The following is an 11,785-nucleotide window of genomic DNA, read 5'->3' as shown; positions in this document are numbered from 1 at the left end:
ACAACAAATATTAGGACAAACTTGCCACGCTGATACTGAAATGTTTCATACTGCTCTTCAAAGATAGCAGAAAAGTCTGCAAAATTTCTAAGGTATTCGTACATTCGCAATAACTCACCTATGTTGTCGAAATAGCCATGAAAGAGGTTCATGAGCATGTTCAGCTACCACGTTTCAACGTCCAATATATTGAAACATTGTTTAACCACAGTGCAGCGAACACAAATAAACCAAGTCTTGGTCCGCAGACGGCATTTGTTTCTACTGCGCCTTGGCAACGAACATAGATTACTGAATTTCTCGAGTGGTTATCGCCGCTCAATCCGGCAGTGATGCCACGATACCTCTGACGGCACTCTCTTGTAAATATTGACAGATTATCAGCATTTAAAGATGGAGAAAATAAATTTTCACTATTTTGTGAGTGCCACTTCCTGTGACATCGCAAGAAAAATTTCTTGTGGTCGTTGCGGCCACGCCTTTATTGAATATACCTTTCACTTCATTACTACCCTCAATTACTACCCAATCACCTAAATGTAAAGCTCTTGAATGGCTGAGGGACTTGACCAGGCAACTCGACACTCCACGACCAAGTCGTGGAGCAATCACGTTCGTCCTTACAGCATATGTGGCATTTGCACTGACATGACGGAGGAAATTCTTACTTGGGAGTGCTTACAGAGTGACAGGCCAAGGAACATGATGCAGCAAAGCTTTGTCTCCTGCGTCCCAATTTCCTTTGCAGGTGGCGATTGCTTGGTGATTGCACCTGTCTATGTACGGTACAAGAATTTTTATTATGTTTGCAGGTGTTTCCTCTTGTGAAAATAAGATCTTACGCGGGACTTGGGATAGAATAATTACTAACAAGCAAGCAGTACATCTTATTTTGTAGAATCGTCAATCTAGGATAACAGGAAGGCTCGTGTGGCCGTAAAATCAGCTTTGGGTGTTTGTTAGATATTGCGCCTAGATCCCAAATTGTGGAGCGGACGTAAAAAAGGAAAATTGACTTACTGACACCGAAAAGAAGTTTCTGTATACATGAAGAACTTATGAGGCATATAACTGGGCTCAGGAATCGCAGCTATGGCTCACGGACGATTTTTCGCTCACAAGCGACGCCGACACCGATGGCCGGAATTTCTGCGAAACGAGCTGTCTAAAGCTATCGCGTTAAAATGTCACGCAAGACGTTTCTGCGCTTGAGCATTACTGTAAAAGTTAAAGGGAACCAACCATTATTGTTTTCGCTTATACAGACAGTGTTAGCGACGGTGTGTTGATGCACGTAATCCCCGCTTTTGCTAATATAATGTTTGTATGATGTCTCTCTCTCTGTGTGTTTTATCGGAGGTTCGCTACAGGAACGTAGTTCTTTCGAGCAGTGCTGTGCACCCACATCTTAGCGCCCAACATGTTGACACCACCAATACTAGAACCCTTCTCGCTACAAAAGACTTGCTCAAGAACTGCCTAAAAATAATTGCGCTTTGTAAACCACATCGCTTTTGCGCCTGACATCGATCGCCCTGTGCAGCCATTGACAGCCAAGAGCAACCGCCGCTTCCATGAACATAGTAATTATGCTTGGGCGATCCACATTTGACAGGGTTATGAGAACCGTGAAGCAAGCAAGCACGCACATCTAAGCATTCGTTTTTTTTTATTTGCACGTCTCTGTGTCTCTTTCAATTTTGCAGCACTGTGATATGATCAAGCGTGTGGCATTCCAACCAGGCCCAACGCAGGTCCTTATCGAAGAAAATAATTTGGAAAAAAATGTGCTGTATTTCGCATTGGTCAGTTAGTGTGTGTAGGTAAGAACTTCAGCTTCTAATAATTGGAATGTATAGGAAGGCGTGCTAAGGAATTGATAAAGAGGATATGGGCACAATGACAAAGAAATGTGTCCTACGTAATGTCTGTAGCCGCAATGGTAGCTATGGCGCTGTTTCTAATAAGTACAACGCTTTTTCACTCAGGCAAAGAACCTGATTTACTTTATTTCATTTCATCGACGCATATGACCGCTCGCGATTGTCATACGAGAATTCTCTATAGGAAAGAAAGATATGGATTTAGGGACTCGTATGTTTACAGGCGATTTGCAGCCCATAAGTAATGATGCCCAAGGAAATCCTAGAAGGGGTTATTCGTAGGGTTTAATCAAAGTGAAGTTGTCATGAATTAAAGGAAAATGAAGCTGGACGAGAAATAACTTGCCAAAAATGGGGAACGAACACACAACCTATGCATTCCCCTTGCGGTGCTTTGTGAAACCATCTACGGCGGCCAGTATCCCGACAACTCTCCTGGGCATTTGTGTACTTTAGAACGGGACTCACCCTGCATTACCTTAATTAATTTTTCAGCATATCACGGTAATGAAGCGTCCGGAGCAGATATTTCTTTACGCACAACTAAGCGAGTATTAGCCGGCGCCACTCGTAGCCTTGTTAATGAATGCGCAACGTTCTTATAACGCCAGGTGGCGTGTATATAGGGCTCCCTAAAACTCCCTACGTTGCGAACACAGAAATGATCGCGAAAGTGAAGGGGAGAAAAGCCACAACTTTGCTTCAGTCGTTAGAGTATAGTGGGATGTTCTTGTATTATGTCGCCACCGAGGGCAAGCTTGTTATTTTCACTTTCATTACCCATTCTTTCGTATTTGGTTAACCTCAATGAAACACGACAGATTTCCGATTCATGTGTCGGCTTCATATTGCGACATTTTTTTCACTTAGCTAAATTTTCTGTATACGCACTTCATTTGTTACACAGAAGACCAAGCTCAATGTTGTAGTGACGTGAACGTTTTTTTTCGTTCATTTTGCCTAGTCAGCCATGACCATAAAATTTAGGTTAACAGTGCAAAGCAGAAAGGAAATTTAGAGAAACGGAAACTCAGAAAGATAATTTATTAGGCGCGCATTGATATTAGTACGCCGGATATTAGTTTAGCACACTATACAAATGGTTTCATGAATTAAAATTTTCACTGCCAAACAATGTCAGTGTAGCAGCAGTAGATATAAAACAAATAATCGTGGCTCTGCTGTCGCAAACGCCAACGAACAATGAAGCAAAGGGAATCACAGCAAACACTTAGATTCAAAAAGAGCGGCTTCCCCCAGCTCCGATGGTCTTTGGCGCTCGCGATAGCAAAGCCACGCTTATATGTTTTTTTTTGTATAGCTACTACACTACAGTGAAATGGAACAAATTAGTGTCTCTCGTGCTTTCTTTGGCCTCGCTGCCTGTCGGCTTCCTATCGTTACGAATACACCGGGTGTTTAAAAAAATGTGTCCAAAATCCTCAAAAATCAGGGAAATGCGATATTTGTTCGATGCTTTCACAATCATTCTTCTGTGGCCGCACGCATCTAACGATGCCTAAAGACATCATTTGGGACAGTGATTGAAAAGGTTAACTTCGAAAACATTTTGATTAGTGGAGTTCGGCGGTTATTTGACATGGGACAATTGAAGTCCGTCGTGCGAAGAACCCGTTCGAGGTTTGAGATTTTCAGAGAGCGGCCTTTAGTATTGAGTGCGAAATAATAAAATTCACCCGAATTGAGCGGCGAAACCGAAACCAGAACACGGAAGACCCCAATTGCCATATTGTTATGAGACGTCCAGAACGACTGTGCTTCGTTACATCAACCATAAACCGACTTCGTTGTGCGGGCGTGCGGGCCCGGTGGCTACTGACGTATATACAAGAGACGAATGCCAGAGCAGCCAATACGGCTGTTGTACTCCGTCGTCTTACTCTTCATCACCCACTTCATCTTGTGCACAGCAACATGGGTCTCCGGCGGCGAAAGCGCCTGCGAGGTCCTATTAACAGCAGAACTGTTTATACTCGGCTTAAATCCGTGTAGCCTTCGCAAAGACTATCATCAGAGTTGTTTTTTGGTTTTCTTATTGAAACGAGTACTGAGCTCTATGCTGTATTGCTGTATGCCTGAGTGCAAAGAAAGATATACCATTTGGCTTCAATTGCTAAAGGGCCCCTAATCCACTCAGAGTTGTTTTTTGCTTTTCTTTATTGAAACGAGTACTGAGCTCTATGCTGTATTGCTGTATGCCTGAGTGCAAAGAAAGATATACCATTTGGCTTCAATTGCTAAGGGCCCCTTATCCACTCAGAGTTGTTTTTTTTTGCTTTTCTTTATTGAAACGAGTTCTGAGCTATATGCTGTATTGCTGTATGCCTGAATGCAAAGAAAGATATACCATTTGGCTTCAATTGCTAAAGGGCCCCTAATCCACTCAGAGTTGTTTTTTTTGGTTTTCTTTATTGAAACGAGTACTGAGCTCTATGCTGTATTGCTTTATGCCTGAATGCAAGGAAAGATATACCATTTGGCTTCAATTGCTAAAGGGCCCCTAATCCACTCAGAGTTGTTTTTTGGTTTTCTTTATTGAAACGAGTACTGAGCTCTATGCTGTATTGCTGTATGCCTGAGTGCAAAGAAAGATATACCATTTGGCTTCAATTGCTAAAGGGCCCCTAATCCACTCAGAGTTGTTTTTTGCTTTTCTTTATTGAAACGAGTACTGAGCTCTATGCTGTATTGCTGTATGCCTGAGTGCAAAGAAAGATATACCATTTGGCTTCAATTGCTAAACGGCCCCTTATCCACTCAGAGTTGTTTTTTTTTTGCTTTTCTTTATTGAAACGAGTTCTGAGCTATATGCTGTATTGCTGTATGCCTGAATGCAAAGAAAGATATACCATTTGGCTTCAATTGCTAAAGGGCCCCTAATCCACTCAGAGTTGTTTTTTTTTGGTTTTCTTTATTGAAACGAGTACTGAGCTCTATGCTGTATTGCTTTATGCCTGAATGCAAGGAAAGATATACCATTTGGCTTCAATTGCTAAAGGGCCCCTAATCCACTCAGAGTTGTTTTTTGGTTTTCTTTATTGAAACGAGTACTGAGCTCTATGCTGTATTGCTGTATGCCTGAGTGCAAAGAAAGATATACCATTTGGCTTCAATTGCTAAAGGGCCCCTAATATACTCAGAGTTGTTTTTTGGTTTTCTTTATTGAAACGAGTACTGAGCTCTATGCTGTATTGCTTTATGCCTGAATGCAAGGAAAGATATACCATTTGGCTTCAATTGCTAAAGGGCCCCTTATCCACTCAGAGTTGTTTTTTGGTTTTCTTTATTGAAACGAGTACTGAGCTCTATGCTGTATTGCTTTATGCCTGAATGCAAGGAAAGATATACCATTTGGCTTCAATTGCTAAAGGGCCCCTTATCCACTCAGAGTTGTTTTTTGGTTTTCTTTATTGAAACGAGTACTGAGCTCTATGCTGTATTGCACCCCGCAGGGGAGTCTGTGGAAGCAGGCGTTTGGTGCGTAGCGACACCACGGACCCGAGCTAACGGGAGATTTCGATCCCTCTCACGCCTCGCCGTGCGTGGCTTTGCCGTGTCCGGGGAAAAGGGGATCCTGGGGGTTGAGCCGACGCCGGGTGATTGGACCTTTAAGGCCCCCCGGCAGAGGCAACGCACCCCTTTGGCCCCGGTTTCACGTAGACGGCACCCCTGGGCTGACCCACCCAGGGGAAATCGGCAGTCGCCTTTTCCTGTCTCTCTCTCTCCCCTCATCTTCGTCTTTGTCTCTCACTTTAAATCTTTCCTGTCTACTCCTCCCTTCTGCTTACATCCGATTTTTCCTGGCGGCAAGGGTTAACCTTGTGTAGTTACTCTCGCTTGAGTAGTTATATTAGGTTATAGCGGCACTGTACGGCTGGCGTCTGTAGCCTTATACATCTAAGCGCTTCAGCGTCCCCTAGTTGGACTCCATGATGGGTGGCCGCCATTGCTGCCGAAACAAACAAAACTATCATGGGAAGACCCTCATTTCCCCTTCTACTTGATCGTCTCCCTCAGAAGAGGGTACGCACCGAAGAACTAACAAGTTTCAACCGACCGAGAACCTCCTATCCGAAATTCCACGTAATCCATAGTGAAGCTACAGACAAACAAGCTAGATCGATCTCCCCATTTGTTGTGGAAAAGTCTCTGACCGAAGTCTTTGGGCCAGGCTACAAGGTAACTAAGATGGCTAGCGGTGACCTTCTGCTTGAGCTCCCTGAAAAGCACCACTACGACAAGCTTGGTGGTCTCGCAACCTTTGGCAACATCCCAATATCTGTTTCATCTCACCGATCAATGAATACCACACGCGGAGTCGTCTCAGAAGTAGATCTCCTTCAATTATCGGAACAAGAACTTCTAGAAGGGTGGAAAGACCAAAATGTCACCGATGTCAAGCGAATCATAATCAGACGCGACAACAAAGAAATAGCGACGAAGCATCTCATACTAACCTTCGAATCCAGCGATCTACCACAAACCATTGAAACAGGATACATCAAACTAGCAGTCCGCCCGTACATCCCAAATCCGAGGCGATGCTTCAAATGCCAGCGATTCGGCCATGGTTCGCAGAGCTGCCGTGGTCAAGAAACTTGCGCAAGATGTGGAGGCCAAGGCCATCCCTCTGAAAACTGTACAAGCACACTCCACTGCGTCAATTGTGACGGCGATCATGCAGCCTACTCGCGATCCTGTCCAAACTGGAAAAGAGAGAAAGACATAATCACCCTCAAGGTAAAAGAAAACATTTCCTTCCGTGAAGCCCGTAAGAGGTGCTCACCTTTTCACACCACACCTTACGCTGATGCGGCGCGCCGGGGGGCCGCGTCGCATCGGCCGCCGCCACTCCCTCGGTCTGCGCAGAGCGACCCGTCGGCTGTGGCGCCTGCCCCCAAGGCGGCAGTAGTTAAGTCTACACCGCCAACTCGCGAACAGGGACCGGCGACTCCAGGGCCGTCGGGTCTCAAGGCCTCGTCTCACCAGGCGAGGCCCGAAACTCGAGCCACTAGCCCGACCGTGCGGGCATCCAGTGCCTCCGAGGAGGCAATGGACACGGTATCGGCACCACTGGTGCCGAAACACCGGCGCAGTTCTCTGGACCGCGCCAAGAAAACAAAAAAGCCAATTACGGGGCCGGACGACCGTCCTGCCTCCTGAAACAGTATTTCACTTGAACACTCCACAGTTCCTTATTGTGCACACAGCACCGTTGTATGATTAATATGCACACACAAATATTACAGTGGAACATCCGAGGCCTTCTTCGAAACCTCGATGACATTCAAGAACTCCTTCACGAACTCAATCCAAAAGTGCTGTGTGTGCAAGAAACACATTTAAAACCACAACACACAAACTTTCTACGAAACCACCTCATTTTTCGAAAGGACCGAGATGATGCCACGGTATCATCCGGCGGTGTAGCCATTATAGTCAACCAATCAGTAGCATGTACACATCTACCACTACAGACGTCCCTAGAAGCAGTGGCTGTTCGAGCAGTTCTTCTAGATAAACTCATCACCATTTGCTCTCTATACATACCGCCACAATACCACCTACAAAAACAAGAATTCCAGTCCTTGGTGGATGAACTGCCGGAACCTTATCTGGTCCTTGGGGACTTAAATGCGCATAGTGGTCTATGGGGTGACTCTCGCTGCGATGCGCGAGGTCGTCTGATTGAACAGTTTCTCTTCTCTTCCGGCGCGTGTCTGTTCAATCGGAAAGAGCCAACATATTATAACCTCGCCAACAATACCTACTCGTCCATAGACCTCAGCATCACATCTCCATCCCTTTTTCCAGTCCTTAACTGGAAAGTTATTGGGAATCCCTACGGAAGTGACCACTTCCCAATAGAGCTAAGCGCAGCAATAACAAATCAATGTCCTCCACAGGTTCCTAAATGGCAGACCGAAACAGCCGATTGGGAACAGTTTCGAAAACTTACCCTCTTAAGCTGGACTGACATGTGTACCTTAAGTATAGAAGCTGCTGTGGACTACTTTGTAGCCTTTTGGATCGATGCTGCAAGCAAATGCATCCCACAAACAAGCGGACGGTCTCGAAAACAATGTGTCCCATGGTGGAATAATGACTGTCGAATTGCGCGAAACAAGCAAAACAAGGCATGGAGGTTGCTTCGCGATTCTCCGACAGCAGAGAACCTTATAAACTTTAAGAACATAAAGTCCCAAGGCAGGAGGACGCGCCGACAGGCTAGAAGAGAAAGTTGGCAGAAGTTTTTATCAGGCATTAGTTCATATACACATGAGGGTAAAGTCTGGAACAGGGTCACTAGGGTAGTAGGAAGACAAGCGTATTCACTTCCTCTAGTAAGCACAGAAGGTGAGAGCTTGGAAGACCAGGCGAACTACCTAGGCGCACACTTCGAACAAGTGTCCAGTTCCGCGCATTACTCTGAAGTCTTCCAACGGTACAAAACAAGAATAGAAAAACAGAAACTAGAGCGGAAAGTACAAAGCACGAGCATATAACCAACCTTCAGCTTAGCTGAGCTACAGGTATCACTAAGCTGCTGCAGTAATTCCGCCCCAGGTTCTGACCGTGTGGTATATGACATGTTGAAAAACCTACCTGCCGAAACGAAAAAAACCTTACTTTCCCTGTATAACGCCATCTGGTTTTCCGGCGAGATCCCCTCGTCATGGAAAGAGGCGATTGTCATTCCTATTCTTAAACAGGGCAAAGATCCATCCTCTGTTACGAGTTACAGGCCCATCGCGCTAACAAGCTGTCTGTGCAAACTTTTCGAAAAGATGATAAACCGCCGACTTATACATTTCCTGGAAACGAACAATCTACTTGACCCGTACCAGTGCGGATTTCGCGAGGGCAGATCCACCATTGACCACCTGTTACGTATCGAGGCACAAATCCGTGACGCATTCGTCCACAGGCAGTTCTTTCTTTCTGTGTTCCTCGATATGGAAAAGGCTTACGACACAACATGGCGCTTTGGAATACTAAGAGACCTGTCCCACCTTGGTGTACGTGGTAGAATGCTAGATATAATAGAGAGCTACTTGTCGGATCGTACGTTTCGAGTCCGGGTAGGAAATGTTCTATCAAGACCATTTCTTCAAGAAACGGGAGTGCCACAGGGTGGTGTACTTAGCTGTACACTCTTTATTATCAAAATGAATTCCTTGCGCCTCTGCATACCACGTAATATGTTTTATTGCACATATGTCGACGATGTACAGGTCGGTTTTAAGTCGTGCAACCTTTCGATCTGTGAGCGTCAGGTCCAGCTAGGGCTGAACAAGATCTCCAAATGGGCGGACGAGAATGGTTTCAGCCTTAATCCTCAAAAAAGCACCTGTGTCCTGTTCTCTCGAAAGAGAGGCCTTCATCCTGATCCAGATATTGACCTGCATGGTCAACATCTCTCCGTGAAGACGGAGCACAAATTCTTAGGCCTAATTCTGGATAGTAAGCTTACGTTCGTATCGCACATTAAATATTTAAAAAACAAATGCCTAAAAACAATGAATGTTCTAAAAGTGTTGTCACACACTACGTGGGGTAGTGACAAAAAGTGTCTGTTGAATCTGTACAAAAGCCTCATACGCACTCGCCTAGACTACGGGGCAATAATCTATCAGTCGGCGACAGCAAGCGCCTTGAAGATGCTTGACCCTGTCCACCATCTAGGCATTCGCCTTTCTACGGGCGCCTTTCGCACCAGCCCCGTGGAAAGCCTCTACGTCGAATCGGACGAGTGGTCGCTACACCTACAGAGATCTTACCTATCTTTTGTATATTTTCTGAAGGTGAACGCAAACAAGGAACACCCCTCACACTCCACAATCAATGATTTGTCCAGTTCTGCCCTTTTCGACAACCGTCCTTCGGTGAGACAGCCGTACTCACTTCGTGTGAGGGCTCTAGCTGAAGAAATGGGTGTGCCAATTCTCGAACACTCTCTAATGGCTCCCGCTCCACGTCTCCCGCCGTGGCAGTGGCAGCTTATAGATTGTGATGTTTCTTTCATGGAAGTTACCAAGCACGCGCCACTTGCACATATCCGTACACACTTCCTCGAACTCCAGCACAAATACACGTGTCCAGAATTCTTCACAGATGCCTCAAAGTCCAATACTTCTGTGTCGTACGCAGCGGTTGGTCCATCCTTTTCCGATTCCGGTATTCTGCACCCAAACTCAAGTATCTTCACAGCGGAAGCTTACGCGATACTTGCGGCTGTTAAACACATAAGACACACAAAACTACAAAAGGCAGTTATTTACACGGATTCCCTAAGCGTGGTAAAAGCTTTAAAAACTCTGAAAAAACACAAAAACCCTGTCCTTGTCTCGCTATACACTCTTTTATGCACGATCCACACACTCGAACAACGTGTCGTAGTGTGCTGGGTGCCAGGGCACCGCGAGATTGCAGGCAACGTGTTGGCGGATCACCTAGCAGTATCCGCCCACGAAAACAGTCCCAATACACTCATAGCTATTCCCCCACTAGACTTAAAACCCTTCCTCAAAAGAAAGCTCAGGGCCTTTTGGCAGACCACATGGGATATGCAGACAAGAAATAAGCTACACGTTATCAAACCGCATCTAGGTAATTGGCCGCCGGTATCGAAGTCACGCTACACAGAAGTTACACTCTGCAGACTTAGGATTGGCCACACATACAGTACACATTCATACCTTTTGTCCGGAGGCGATCCACCTTGTGTGATCATTGTGGCGATCCACTAACTGTACTCCACACCCTACTGCAATGCACGGAACTAGACGCTCTCAGAAAAAAGCATTTTTCATCAATATACCTGCAGTTCCCACTTCATCCCGTTATGTTCATTGGCAGAGAACCACTTTTTAAATATCATTCTCTCTTCGAATTTTTAAAGGATGTACATAACTTCAACGTTATTTTTCCAGGCGCTCCGTAGCGCGGCCTCATGATTGAGGCTGCTGCTGCGGTTTCTATCAAAGGAAGCACCTGCCTCCCAGCCTTTGGGGTCAAAGGCCTTGAGGAAGCATTCGTGCTGCTTTCCCGCCTCTCACTTGTAAATACCATGCTCACTCGTCATTCATCCCACACCCATAGATCACACCACTTGTCACTGCCATAATTTTATACTGTATACACATCTTTTACGCTTCTTTATAGCGCGTGATTTTAGGCCTCTATACAGCCACAATACACCCTGTCATCGTAATCATTGGTCATAGCTAACACCACACAAAAGGACATGGCGCTCTTTGGCCACCCATGGCCCTTGCGCCACAAAGCCCCACTAATCATCATGCTGTATTGCTGTATGCCTGAGTGCAAAGAAAGATATACCATTTGGCTTCAATTGCTAAAGGGCCCCCTAATCCACTCAGAGTTGTTTTTTGTTTTTCTTTATTGAAACGAGTACTGAGCTCTATGCTGTATTGCTGTATGCCTGAATGCAAAGAAAGATATACCATTTGGCTTCAATTGCTAAAGGGCCCCTTATCCACTCAGAGTTGTTTTTTGGTTTTCTTTATTGAAACGAGTACTGAGCTCTATGCTGTATTGCTGTATGCCTGAATGCAAAGAAAGATACAGCATTTGGCTTCAATTGCTAAAGGGCCCCTTATCCACTCAGAGTTGTTTTTTGCTTTTCTTTATTGAAACGAGTACTGAGCTCTATGCTGTATTGCTGTATGCCTGAATGCAAAGAAAGATATACCATTTGGCTTCAATTGCTAAAGGGCCCCTTATCCACTCAGAGTTGTTTTTTTGGTTTTCTTTATTGAAACGAGTACTGAGCTCTATGCTGTATTGCTGTATGCCTGAGTGCAAAGAAAGATATACCACTTCGCTTCAATTGCTAAAGGGCCCCTAATCCACTCAGA

Source organism: Rhipicephalus sanguineus, chromosome 4, assembly GCF_013339695.2.
Source record: "Rhipicephalus sanguineus isolate Rsan-2018 chromosome 4, BIME_Rsan_1.4, whole genome shotgun sequence".
In the NCBI taxonomy this organism is placed as follows: Eukaryota; Metazoa; Arthropoda; class Arachnida; order Ixodida; family Ixodidae; genus Rhipicephalus; species Rhipicephalus sanguineus.
Note: the sequence above shows the minus strand (reverse complement) of the source record.